Source organism: Dermacentor albipictus, chromosome 1 (assembly GCF_038994185.2).
Source record: "Dermacentor albipictus isolate Rhodes 1998 colony chromosome 1, USDA_Dalb.pri_finalv2, whole genome shotgun sequence".
Classification (NCBI taxonomy): domain Eukaryota; kingdom Metazoa; phylum Arthropoda; class Arachnida; order Ixodida; family Ixodidae; genus Dermacentor; species Dermacentor albipictus.
In genome coordinates, this window is record NC_091821.1 from 63915559 (window position 1) to 63929700 (window position 14142).

General features: G+C 49.5%; 1 protein-coding gene across 2 annotated transcripts in view; it reads right to left on the reverse strand.

Annotated features, from left to right (window-relative positions):
- The window catches only part of LOC135912490 (protein qui-1-like), a 725699-nt gene extending 723555 nt beyond the window's left edge, over window positions 1-2144 (reverse strand). For both annotated transcript variants that reach the window (XM_070521613.1, XM_065444934.1), the window contains exon 1: window positions 1911-2144. The gene's annotated coding sequence lies outside the window, so the exon portion shown is untranslated. The remainder of the gene's footprint in view (window positions 1-1910) is intronic.
- Window positions 2145-14142: the final 11998 nt, after the last annotated feature.

Here is a 14142-nt window from a genome sequence, read left to right on the forward strand (position 1 = left end):
ACCCTTGATCGGGCGCCGAGACAATGTCGCTCGTTCCTCGCGCGACGAGAACATCGACGACGTAGCTTCAGGTAACGGAAAGCGCGTGCTTTCCCGCACCGGTGTCTTATCATCGCGGTGTCGAGGGGCTCAGCTTAGCGACTGGTCAGCTAGACCACCGACGATTGCTTTTTCAGTGCAGCCCCATCGCGGCTATTGATGGTCGACATGCTCGCGCATACATATCGCAGAAACCTTGTGAAAAAAACTTCGGTGTTGTCCAGGTAGAAAGGTTAAGAAAAAAGGAAGACGTGGACGACGTTTCGCTGAACGAAATATTTCCGAAGGTGTGCACCGATCGGTCGTGTGCATGTGTACGACGTATGCAAAGCGTGCTTCAATATGTACAGTCGACCAAAAAAGTTTACGGACCAAGAGATCTGACAAAAAACTGAATATATCCTCAGTCTCAAAACACAGCCTGTTATTCCCGTTTCCAGCCTTTTGTGGCATATGCGAACACCATTCTGACGCCAAATTTTACTGGCTGCTTTTAAAGGCTGCTCGTATATTTTGAATTTTCTGAGATGCCGTGGTCCGTAAACTTTTTTGGTCGACTGTACGTATATGCAATCTGTTTTTCTTTTTGGTCGCTCATCGCATAGCCTCAGTTTTTTGCTCTTAATCACAAAGATTAGCTGCAACGCACGAGCGTAGTAACATTGGATACACAAAAGTTTTCTTTTGCTACCATTTTCAGAACACAATCCAGATATTCTGAGGCTCGATCCTAGTGTGTTTGATGGTCTGCTGGCTAAATTTACTTTCGGAGCGAAGCCAAGAAACTTGCATTTATAAAAGTAGAAAATAAATTGAAAGCGACACGATTGGGGTATAAAATCTTTAAAAGCTTACTTTCTTGGTAGGCAGAGATGCTAATTGCTAATGCTATATCACAGCACTTCATTAATAGTATTTCTAGAATAGTTGAAAATATGTCCCACGCAATAATAAATATAGGAAGAGGAGAAAGACTGTATCTATAGGATGTCCAACAAAGTAGTCCTCGATACAGACAAGCGAATCGTCTTGTTTCCTCTCTTGCTAGCCAATATAGCGCCTAAAGAACCATCGACGCACTGGAACCAGGAACTTTATATGTATGTATGCAGTGCTCTTTAGAATAGCAGACGCCTGCCCTGGTTGCTTAGTGGCTTCGGTGTTGCGCTGCTAAGCAAGAGGTCGCGGGATCAAATCCCAGCCACGGCGGCCGCATTTCGATGTGGGCGAAATGCGGAAACACCCGTGTACTCAGATTTTGCTGCATGTGAAAGAATCCGAAGTGGGCAAAATTAATCCGCGGTTCCCCACTACGGCTTGCCTCATAATAATATCGTAGTTCTGCCACTTATAGCCCCGTAATTCAATCTTTAATAGCAGACGCAAGGCGATATATTCGAAGAATGGAGCATTGGCCATAAGAGAGAGCGTTATTTACGAATCGATTCCTCAGAGTCACGCATCGACAATTCAGGCGTTGGTCCGCATAAAGACGCCACACGTGCGCGCGTCTCTCGCCGCGGGCAAATTGCCAGTGCTGCATAATTGAGGACAGGTTTAACGAATTTCGATGAGTCCTCGCTCGCCGACCACCATTACCGGGACTTGGCTGCCATCCCTGCACGCGCTCACCACAGCAGGCCACTCGAAGAACTGTCGCAAACAGGCAGGCACGCGTGCACGCACACGCGCCGAACACAACTCACAAACTTTAAGCGCCGGTACAAGCGCAACCGGCGTCGCCCCCGAAAGCGACGCGTGGTAAAGAGCAAGTTTTCCCGATCTGCGGTGCAAAGTTGCTTCGGCAAGTGCACGCGCACTGATGATTGAATGGGAAGGAAACTCACGACGGAAGAAGGTAAACCACTCACCGCAGTCCCGCGCAGTTGTTTCTTGGGGTGCGAAGCAAATGCAAGGCCGGAGAGGAGAAGGCGCACTTGTCTTTCCCTGTTGGGGCGAGCGCGCGCGCGCGCCGCGCGCGCGGGCTTTCAAACGCTGCGCGAGGCTGAGAGCTCGGCCAGGAGGCAGCAGCACGCCCGCGGCTGCGCTGGACGCTTCTAGCAGCAGCAGCAGTGGTCGACGACGCCGAAGAGAGCGCGACGAGCCCGCGAGATGCGATCGAACTGGCCGCCTGCAGCCGGCCGTCGGTGCAGCAGCGTCGGCGGCAGCAGTCGGCCCGGGCCGGAGCGCGGCGCTGCTGCGCCGGAGCTAGAGGCCGAAGAGGAGGGAGGGAAGCGCCGGGTTCATTGCGGAACGCCGACCACGGGGAGAGGCCGCCAGGTCGATGGTGAGGGCGTCTCTCTGCGATGCGTGTGCAGCGTGCGGCGACGACAAAGGGTTGAGCCGCGCCGCGCGAGCGCGACGCGATGACAGGGTCGAACTGAAGAGAGCTACCAGCGTTGTACCCCATCGAGGGCCTCGGTGTGGATCGGCGCGAGCAGCCCCACGAGGCACACGAGCGCGACTTGCTGCGTCGCGCGACCTTGGACGTCACTCCTTTCACGCCCTCGCCTCTGCTATATGCCATTCCCGTTACGATGAAGCACCGACAACGGCGTAACGAGGCACTTGCGGCGACTGTTCTTCGGGCCGTGGACTGATGCTTTGCGAGCAGCAGTCGTGCCGAGCAATGCATCTCTTGCACTACACTATATCGACTGAATGCTGCAGGATATTGCTGGCGCGTGTCGTTTTCCGCGGCGCGCGATTCTGACGTCAATAGCTTCTCGTAAGACTGTGGTCGGTGCAGAGAATTACCGTCCCTTAGCTGAACATTCCCACTCCTTCTCTTTCTTTTTTTCTTCGTTATCGTGAGTAAGATCGGTCACGCAGCAAAGGGAAAGGTCTCCGTTGCCGACCGGTGTAGCAGCCACTCTCACGTTCCGCAGAAGACGTCTTCCAGTTCCTCATTACAATATCGGTGAGGTTGAGTAATGTAAGACTTGGCTGCTATTGTTCCTTCATAATTCGCCGCTTAACAGCAGCTGCCCGTTATCTTATGCTTCTGTTGAGGGACAACAGTCGTACTAGCTTTCCGTCATCAGATGACAATGCTATCTTTTGCATGTGGATGATTCCTTAGAGCGGACGCTTCCGCTGTGACAGAGATAGGGAGCTGCATGTAATATCCTTACAAGGAATGAGGGCCCGCATGCTAATTCGAGCAATAGATAATAGATGCGAGACATTAAGCGACGCAGGCTTATGAGGTGCACGAACAAGACACTGAGATACATACTTTAATGAGCTGGAGAAGTTAACCGAGCCAGTGACGCACCGATGGAAGAGGGAAGTGGGGTAGGCCCGTAGACCACAGGAACCTCAGTAACGCGAGTAAGTCATTCAGCGCGGGTGTTCTTTGGAAGCACTGACCTTAAGCTTTTAGTTCGGATAGTGGACGATTATCCAACTGGTCCATCACTCTGCAAATCGTTTCTCTTTAACAGGGATAGGCGGGCTAGTTGGTGGTCGATATTGGAATGCATCATGTAACCGCACAAACAACAAGGGACAAAGAAGGAAACACACAAGACAGGCGCGGAACTTCAACTGAACAGGCGCGGAACTTCAAGTTCCACGCCTGTCTTGTGTGTTTCCTTCGTTGTCCCTTGTTGTTTGCGCGGTTACATGATGCAATTCAAATCGTTTCTCTCTGGGCACTATATGGCGGGTAGACACAGGTAACGTGTGCAAGCGTGCCATCGCTGCTTTATGTGTCGCACGTGGGGTTGTTGCCCATTGAATTAAGGAAGGCATATGAGTTGGTAAATGCAACGCCTAGCCACAGACGGTACAGCATGGTCTGTTCACGTCGTGGTAACCCAGGGGGTAGATGCATCCGTATATCCGGAGACGACGAAAGCAAATGACACATGGTGAAAGCGCTAGGATCCCACAAGTGCGAAGTAGATTCACGGGACACCAATCGCAACGCATCCGCAGCGTCTTTTCGCGAAAGCGCAATCAAGACACGTTGACCACTTCCGTGTGCAGATCGGGCGGCTTTGTCGGTGTGGTCATTCCCGCTGATCCTGCAATGTACTGGAAGCCATTGAAAGATTATGTTGTGTCCCTAGTCATGGTTGTGATGATATATCTGTCCAATTTCTGAAGCCAATTCTTCCTTGGGCTCGTGGCGTATTGGGCTCTGTATGCACTGAAGGGCTGCTTTAACGTTACTAAAGAATGTCCATTGTTGCGGTGGTTCCTGATTAATGAAATCAAGTGCAGAGTGGAGTGCCGCAAGTTCTGCACTCGTCGATATGGTCACACATTAACTTTTTAATTCGATTTCTTCATATTTTGCCGGGATGATGACTGCAGCAGCAGAGCCGTTGAGTTCTACCGAACCATCTGTGTAGGAACGTTGCCGGAATCTGTGCAAGTTGTGAATGTGTTATAAAGTTGCTTGCTTCTAGGCTTGAAACGGTGGTCCAGCTTTCTTTTTGATACCCGGAATTGTCAATTGCACTTGCGGCCGGTGCAGACACCACAATGGGTCTGGTAATCGTGTAGCAGACGTGAATTGTGATGGCAAGAAGGGCAAATGTCTTACAATACATTTGGAAAATGTTGAATGCGGCCTCCTTGCTGGCAAGCAAGCAAGATGACGTGAGGCAATCCGAGTCGGGTGTCGGATGTGTGCTCTCAGGACATCTGTAGCAATGTAGACTGTCAAAGAAGTGTCTCTGGCAATGTCCACTGTCGCAATCGATGACGTACACACTCAGAAAAATAAAGGAGTGACCCTTGCTCCATTAAGGGAGAAACGGCAATCTTCCCTTTGTTCGTCTCTATATGGTGTAACTTTCCTCCTTCATTCATGGGAGGAACGGTTCCTCCCTTCCAAAACCAACACGGCCGACTCCAGGAAGAGAAACGAAGCGATGAATGCGTCTAGGACTACCAACTGTGCTAGTTTGCAGCTGGAAGACAATGTACGCTTCATAAGCATAGAGTACGTTACTGATATCTGCAACAACAACAAAAAAAGAATCTTGCTAAGCTTCCGTTGGCGCATACATGGAACCAGGTGCAAGTACGACACGATATTACAGTGGTGCCTTCAGCTCGTCTGCCACTCTTATCACCCGCCGTTCACGGGCGGTTGATCATGTTAATAACGCGGGCGGAGCGTTTCTCTAACCCCTATTGAAGCGCGAAAAGGAATGGTAGTCGCTAGAACATCGCGGCGTTGAACTTACGTAAACATAGCGACATCCATACATCAATCCGGTGGCCGGACTAGAAGCCGGGCGTGTAGCGTAGGGATGAATTTGACCGGGACGCTGAAGCCACCGCTTTCAAGCAAGCCCTCTAAATAATGTTTCGCATTCCTGTCCACAGACTAAAAGTATTCTGCAACGTCGAGGACGTCGTTCGCTGGTACACGCTGAGCAGCTGCGTGCGATTTGTAAGGATATTGGAGGAGAGTGGACGTAAATACTAGCATAGTATCCAAGGAGGCTATGATACAAGTTACTCGCCGTGGTGTCAGGATACTACTACACAGGCACGTACACAGGGGAGGAGGAAGGCCTGCTCCCCCCCCCCCCCCGTAAGTAAATTATGCGGCATACTCCCCTCCCCCCCGTCCCCACCCACGCCACCAATCCTTAAACACGTTCCTAAAGCGCCACGAAATCAATGTTGAGTCTTGACGGCTATTCGGCGGTGAACGTTTTCATGCCTCTTTCACTCCTTTTGTATGATGATAATTATCGGCATCTCCTTGGGTGTGAAGGCCAGTTTTCTCATAGATTCGGTGCCCGCGCGATTAACTCGAGATGCGTTCAGTTGTCACCATCTATTCAACGGTCACGCGCATGGCTGTTGCTTCGTCAGTTCAACTTCTTTGTTTAGACTAATCCAGAGACCAGGAAAGGGATTTGGTTCGTAGTCAGCTGGTCTGTAAGCTTGAGGAACGAGTTGCAGCCGGAGAAAACGCCAGTTGAGTTTAACTTTTCCTTTTGCTTCATTATTACCTCGAGTGGCGGGTCGCCGCGACGCTGGCAGATCGTCGGAACCATATACCCGCGATATGAGTTAAATAATGTGCAAATTAAAATATAGCGAAACAGCGTCCATCATCCAACCCTGTAATAACCCTTAAACCCATAAACAACATGACTGTCACCCGTTACCTCGTCTGGTTTTTCCCTAATTGTACGGCACTTTTCGTGCAAAATTGGCAACTGGAAACAAGAGTCGCAAGCAGTTGAGAAACTGAGCCAAGGCAACAGCGAAACAGGAAGGAAAAGCGAAAATTAACAAATATAACCATTGTTTATGAACATATTTATGGATCAACAGCTTTTTATTTAAAAAGTAAGTACAGAAAACGCTGCCAGAAGGGGAGAACAATTCTGTGCATATTGAATGACACTTCTACAGTTATCAGTCGAGCCGCCCGATGTAGGCACTTCTCTGCTGTGCTTATGAAAGTGTTTGTCTAACCTTCCGCGGTGGGTGCAGTACGTCTAGAACCGCAGCGTCCTGCGCTCTACGCGGTTGTACGGGACAGGCGGCCACGTATCATTACGCAACTTCCCAAATAACAATACGAGTCGGTTTTGGCAGTTCACTTTGTAGAGCAGTAAACGAGGGATCCAAAAAAATTGTGATTGTTCAGCATATATATATTTCTGTATATTTCTTCCAGAGCTAATAGAAAGAAAAAGACGCCACAATAGTCGGATACAACTTAAGTCTGCAGTGAAGCCACGCGCACGCCCTCATAACCGCCAGCCACTGTTCCTCTGCGAGGCTGCAAATAATTCGTACATCAAAGTTTTGCTGTTACCCAAATAAGGCTGTAACCATGAAAATAAAATTGTTAGCCAGTAATTTTATACTTTTTTCCTCGCATATAATAGTGGAATGGCGAAAGCCTAATTCTTTATTGAAGTGAAATAAAATGCTTGCTTAGCTGCAACTATTTAACGCCAACTTTTACTTCAGTTGGCAATGACATTTCATGAGTAAAACGGGCTCAGCAGTGAAATGAACTGTACTGCAGACTTCTGAAGAACTAATTAATTGTGGAGTTTTATGTGCCAAAACACTGGTCTGATAATGAGGCACGCCGTAGTGGGGGACTCCGGACCACCTGGGGTTCTTTAACGTGCACCTAAATCTAAGTAGACGGGTTGTCGCATCTGGGTCGCAAGCCCCAAGGGTAGCGTTGGCCTGGCTGCCTGGGGCACAACTGGAAGCATCCGAAGGTCCTGGCAAAGCATGAGTCGACTGCTAACAGAACAACTTGTTTATTCTAGCATCGCAAAAGAGCGGCTGGTCAGGTCGACCGAAGTGGAGAGACGGGAGAGCACGCTACTCAACGGAAGAATTCGGAGCCTCTCTCTTGGCGTCCGGGGGCAGCTGATTTTATACTCTCGGAGTCGAGGGCAAGAAGGAACGCCTCGTCAGAGGCGCACGTGACGGCGGGGTACGGACCCGCTGAGAGACACGTTGAGACAAGAAGTGACGCATCCGCCGGGCCGGCGCCGGTCAAACCTCCTCGCTTCACAGTTGGGCAGCTCCTCTCCCCGGCTGCCGCGCTTTGACAAGCGTGGGCACCAACATGCACACACACTCACACACACACGAAAACACGTGGCAAAACATGCCTGGTCGCGCTTGGCGGGGAGGCGTTGCGGCAGCGCTGAACGGGCCAAAATGTCCGCCGCTTTGAACGAAGCCCCGGCGTCCGTTGCATCCGCGCCGGCTATACCGCGCGTCGTAGGCGAAACGTAACAGGGTGTTTTCGAATTCCGTCCCCATCGAAATGTGGCCACCGTGGCCGGGATTCGAACCCGCGACCTCTTGCTTAGCAACCCAACACCAAAGCCACTAAGCAACCATGGCGGTTAGACTTTTGAAGAGTGAAATGCTCAGACTCTATACGCTTTGTCCATGTCTGTTGCACACCTCATTGCTTTCGTCGATGAAAAAACTCTTCAAGAACAGCAGACGCTCCGGAGGTATCAAGTACGACGCCATTTTGAAAAGGCCGCATGACGACGATTTTGTTTGCTTCTGTGATTGGCAGGCGGAGTAACACAACCCCACGCGGTCCGTGTGCCTTGGTTTCCAACTTCTGTTTTTTTAAGTTGTATGCTACTATAGAAATTTGCTATAGGGAGAGGCCTTCGTTCTGCAGAGGACATAAAATAGGCTGATGATGATGATAGAAATCTTTATTTTGCTCTTTCATTTGTTTACTTGTTCTTGGCAGTGTTCTTCCTGCGCTTCTTTCCTGCGCGAGTCCATTCGATGTGGTTCCTTGTTTGCCAAGTAAAGAAGAGGTGTATCTCACAAGCGTACTGCCTGTGGGCTACACCTTATTTCATTTCTCTTTCGCGGGTTTACGCGTATATCGCGAATGGCGGGCATTATTCCCATTTGTACTAGTAAAGGTACCCTCCCCCCCTCACTTGCATAGAAAAGTTACCTTGGTTTGACCCCTTCCCCCGAAAGAAAATCCTGGGTACGTGCCTGCTACTACATACGAGAACAAAAGATTACTCACCGCGGTTGGCGTGACTGGCCACGCTCACCATTGACGATATCAGAAGGCTAACTGCTGGTGTCTGTTGTGTTATATCCACCTCCAGGAGAGTCGTGGTAATGAAGATTGTTGCGATACAGTCTACTAAGGCTACTATAACCATAGCGTAAATACAGTGGCTGAAGCGTAACCGCCGCGACAAGTGACCCAGAAGGATAGCTCCGACTTTTGGAGAATGCCGTCTCTCTCCGAGCGCCTCTACTGCAAAGCTGTGTCTGCGCAGTGATAGCCGTGCTTTCTCATAGAGAGACGGTGGTTTCGCTTCGTGCCGACGTTCGAGTTCGACAGTGCCCTGCAGCTTTCTAGAATCCCGGCACTAGACACCGTGCACAACGCTGCCGTGCCCATGTGTGTTCCATTAGCTTGGTCTCCCGTCCACGTCTGGGCATATCCTTTTGCCCCCGTGCCCTCGTGCCTTTCATTAGGCTTTTCGCACTTTGTAGTTTCGATTGTCAGTCTACATGTTATCTCCGAGAGTGGCTCCTTTTCTGCACAGACGCCGAAGTCACTATAAAAGGGGAAGTCAGTATAACAGCTTTTTTTTTCAAATTTATTTTCTGGATACTTTTTGTTTGTACGTCTGCTTTTACCGCGCCTTTTAGGAAATACATCTTCTATTGTTGGTCGGCGCTTCCCGTCTTTGTAGTGTCGTGCGCGCTACACGATGCATCACGAAGAAGCCGCCGCTGGCGGGCGGAGACGCAGACAAACCGGCACCCAAGTGAAGCTGGATATACAGCTGTATATCTGGTTGAATGGTGTGCTCGAGCACCTCCTTGCTCTGGCGCCAGGGTTTGTTTTCCATCTGTAGATTCGGAGGCGTAGCTTGCGGCCGTGTTGCGCTCACACCACTCGGCTACATGGCGATGGCGGCAGCAAACGTATTTTGCTTTCGCTTCGAAGCCGTCGTGGATGGCGCTTCAAAACGACCACAAATGCATACATTTGAGATAGGTTAACCTTCTGCTCATCCAAATTTCACGCATTAAAACAAGAAAGGCTGGCTGATATTTGCAGCGTCAAGGCCGAGATGCCCGAGTACGGGCTCGCCTCGTTGTGCGTCGGTAGCCGGACGCTGCTTTCGAGTTGAACTATTCTCGTATCGCAGCTCCCCTTCGAGCTAAAGGTTTGACACTGACGGCCGCTTGTCGTGAAAGGCTTGGACCTCAGGTTGTGCTACTTAACATTACTTTCCGTCGAAAAGGAGTTATAGTAGTCGATGTTCGGGTCACCGACGGCGGCGACGCAAGATACGCACGCAAGGGAGACACGCTCCTCCCCTTGTGATTGCCGCAAGAGGGCGCGGCATGTGAAGTGCGTTTGAAGCAGGAACTCACCGGCCTGAAGGATAAAAGCGGCTGGTTCCTCCTTTTTCGCTTCCTTCCTTTTTTAGAGTGTAGTTTTTGGGAGGCCGAGACAAGTTGTGAGGGCTTAGGCATGCACCCTCTGGAGTCTGCAACTATTTGTAGTGCAAGCATTTCCTAGTACAGATAAGCTGTACCACAGGAAGCCCAAAATATCAAAATATAGTGTTTTCTATAATTTGAACATTGATGGTATTGTTGCCCCCATGACTCTCCGCCGAGAAACGCGAGATGGTCCACAATGGCGGTAAAACGCTTCGTCGCGTACGAGATATGAGGGCTTCAAGACAAATCTCTATCAATGATGACGCCAAGAATTCGGTGAGTTCATGTATATAGTATAGTTTGGTCATTAATCGGCAAAGCATACGGGGACTTCGCTTTGTAAGTAAAAGCAACGAGTGCACACTTCTCAGGTGAAAGCTCCAGGCCTTGCCTTCTTAGGTATGTTGAGACGCCCATTGAAGCCTTCTGAAGTCGTGCACGGGCTTGTACACGTGTCACTACTGAAGCCGATATGCAAACGTCGTCTGCATATAGGGAGAGTTGTACAGTTTGCGGTAACGAATCGGCGAGACCAACGAGCACCAGGTTGAACAGGGTAGAGCTGAGTACTCCGCCTTGCGGTACACCACGACTGGTATAGCTGGACGGCGCTGGTCCGTCTTCAGTCAAAATAAAGAAAGATCGTCCGCTAAAATAGCTGCGTATCCAGTGAAAGGTGTATCCACCAATCAATACAGCTTCTAGGGCGTCCAGGATTGCATGATGACCTGCGTTATCGTAGACGGCTTTAACATCAAGGAATAAGGTCGCAGTGATTCGTTTCAGATGCTTCTGGTGCTGTACCTACGTTACAAGGTCAATAACACTATCTGTTGACGAGCGTCCAAGTCGAAAGCCAGCCATTACCTCTGGATAAACGTTGCAAAATTTCAAGTACCATTCTAACCGTTTAAGGATCATTCTCTCCATTATCTCGTCGACACAGTTGGCGAGTGTTATTGGACAGTAAGACGACAATTCCAATGACGATTTGCCAGGCTTGAGGAGTAGAACAAGGCGACTGTATTTCCACGTGATAGGCCGTCACGCCGTGATGCGTTGTATAGGCCAAGAAGTGCATCTCTCGCCTCTTGACCAAGGTTTACAAGCGCAGAATATGTGATGCCGTCGGGTCCTGGCGACGAAGATCGCCTGCACCCAGCGAGTGCGGACTCCAGTTCTTCGATGGAGAAAGGAACGTCCATATGGGGATCTCGGGAACCAGAGGGAACAAAAGGAATAGGCGTGCAAGGCTGGAACGTCGGGCCTACTATCCTCGCATAGTAATATTCGGCTACGTCAAGTTTCCGGCGTCCTTGATAGAGGGCTAGAGATTCAGATGGATGGCGCTATTGAGGAGCTGTCTGAAGTCCGCGGACTGTACGCCAGACAACCGACAGAGGTTTACGTGGACCGAGAGATTCACAAGAAGGTTTCCAGTGTTGATTTTGCAGTACAGCAAGGCGACGCTCAAATTTCTTTTGAATGCGTCTGGCTTCTCTAAGGTCGTACACCGATTTAGTCCGTCTGTACTTCGCTGTCTGTCTTCGCTCACCAGCGATTGCACGGAGGTTCTATATTTCCGCCTCACAATCCGTGTATTTCTCCAATACACGGATTGTGTATTATACGCGCTGCATGGCCTTGGCTATCTGAATTTCCAGAGTGGAAGAAAGGCTTCGTGGCATGCGTCTTCCATAAAAGATTTAAACACGGACCAATCTATTGTTCTTTTTTTAATTTGACAAAATCGATTTGGTTAAGCCTTTTGTCTTCAGGTAGGTAGGAATGTAGTAGCTTCCGTGGGCATCTATATTTGCGAACCAATGAACGCAGCGAGTGAGGTACCGCGAGACAAAAGCTAGTCCCAAACAACTACTCTACGTCGGGTCACGCACAAACGTGGGACTGCCATCGTTTAGGCAGCAACGTTTATGACCGCAGGCAAAATAAACGAGAATTCTTCCTTCGGAATTTACTTTTATGCTTCCCCAAAGTGAATGATGTGTGTTAAAGCCCCCAACAACGATCCATGGACTAGGAGCCCCATCTATAATGTCACTCAGTCTCTGTCTGTCGGAACGACTTGATTGAGTAAGGTAAGCCCCCGCTAGAGTAAACGCAAGTTCGTGTTTTTTCACAGTCAAACAGACACACTGATTACTGCCATGAGGCCGCACTGGATGAACAAGATGAGTCCGTTCACAGCGTATGTAGATGATCACTTTGCTAATGTTACTACAAGTCGATTACGCATAAGGTTCATAGCCTGAGAGCCGAACGAGTTTCTGTAGGTTAGGTTGGTGAAAATCAGCAGTAGGGGATTTCAGTCCACGGGCATTCCATTGCATAATAGACGCTTTCTTGACTTGTCTGAAGAACTGCTGAGGCGGTAAAACCATTGTGACTACAATTCAAGGATCGCAAGGTATATATATACTCTTATGTAAAAGTTGTTCCATGTAACTTTAGCCAAACTTATAAATATGCAAATGCCACGTAGCTAGACAGAACAAAGGTAATGTTGTTTGCGGTCGCTTGGAGACACTCGGATTATATTTTTCATTCAGCCTAATTATACAATTACTCTTAATTATTCATTCAACTTCTGAAATACTGTAATTAGATTACAAGTGTGAATGAGAAAATTGCAGAGCGACATGAATAACTTCAGATACAGCTTTCTGTCGCTCAATACGTACTACATAAAATTGTTTTTTCCGAGCATGAAAGAAGCCCGCAAATGCGCACAAAATTGCCGCGCGATTGGCCGTTCGAGGTACTTTGCGTGTGGTCTGCAACAGTTGTAAAATGACGCCCGTGCAGATATGGTCGAAACTTCTGTATGGACCAAACAACAGACAGGCACTCCTGCTCAGTGATCGTATAGTACTTCTCGGCATCGGTGAGTACGCGGCTCTCGTATGCAATGATTTTCTCTCGCCAAGAGTCGTTGCGTTGTGGAAGACTGGCACAGATGCTGCGGCCGCTAGCGTCTGTGTGCGAGAGAGTCGGTGCCGTCTCATCAAAATGCAAAGCACAGGCTGAGACGTGAGGGCGCCCTTCAACCTGTTAAAGGCTGCTTCACATTCTTGAGACCAGAGGAAGGGTACGCCGGAAGCAACTAGCTTGTGTAGTGGCGCAGCGATGGAGGCAAAGTTTCGCATAAACCGACGGAAATAAGAAGTGGGGCCGAGGAAGCTTCGCAAGTCTTTAGGCCTTTCTGGGCGAGGGAAGCGAAGGAGCGCAGCAATCTTGTTAGGACGTATGCCGTCCTTGCTCACGCCATGCCCTAGGATCTTAATATATCTGCGGGCGAAAAAGGCATTTCTTCGTGTTGAGCTGAAGATCAGCATCGGCAAAGCACGTTAGAACTTCATCCAAGCGTCGCAGGTGTAGAGGAAATGTTGATGAATATACGACAATGTCATCCAGGTAGCAGATGCAAGTTTTCCCTTTCAGGCCACGCAGCATGGTGTCAATCATGCGCTCAAAAGTTGCAGGCGCATTGCATAGCCCGAAAGGCATGACGTTGAATTCATAAAGCTCATTAGGGTTAGGAAACGTTGTTTTTTATTTATCGTCTTCGTGCATGGGAATTTGCCAATAGCCAGAACGCAGATCGAGGCTTGAAAAGTATTCTGCGCCTTGTAGCGAATCAAGGGTGTTGTCAATGCGTGGCAAGGATATACGTCCTTTCGAATGATCTTATTGAGGACCCGGTAATCGACGCAAAAGCGCACGGAACCGTCTTTCTTCCGCACCAAAATAACAGTAGATGACCAAGTGCTAGCTGAGGATCGGATGACTTTCTGTTGCGGCATGTCCGCGACATTTTCTCCTACGATTTCTGCCCGGCTAGAGACACGCGGTCCGGGCGTCGGCGTACTATAGACGCTTCGTCTGTGTGAATGCCATGCGCTGCAACTGTAGTTTGGCCTAGGGTCGACGAATGGACATCAAAATAATTTGCGTGCTTGTTCAACAAAGCAAGCAGCGGCTGCATTTGTGAATGTGGCAAACCATGATTGCTGATGGCTGCAGTAAGGGCGGAAGGAGAAGCAGTAGCAGAAGTATAGTGGTCTTTGCATAGGTTTAAGGGGCACGACAGGCCCTGGGTCGGCCGCC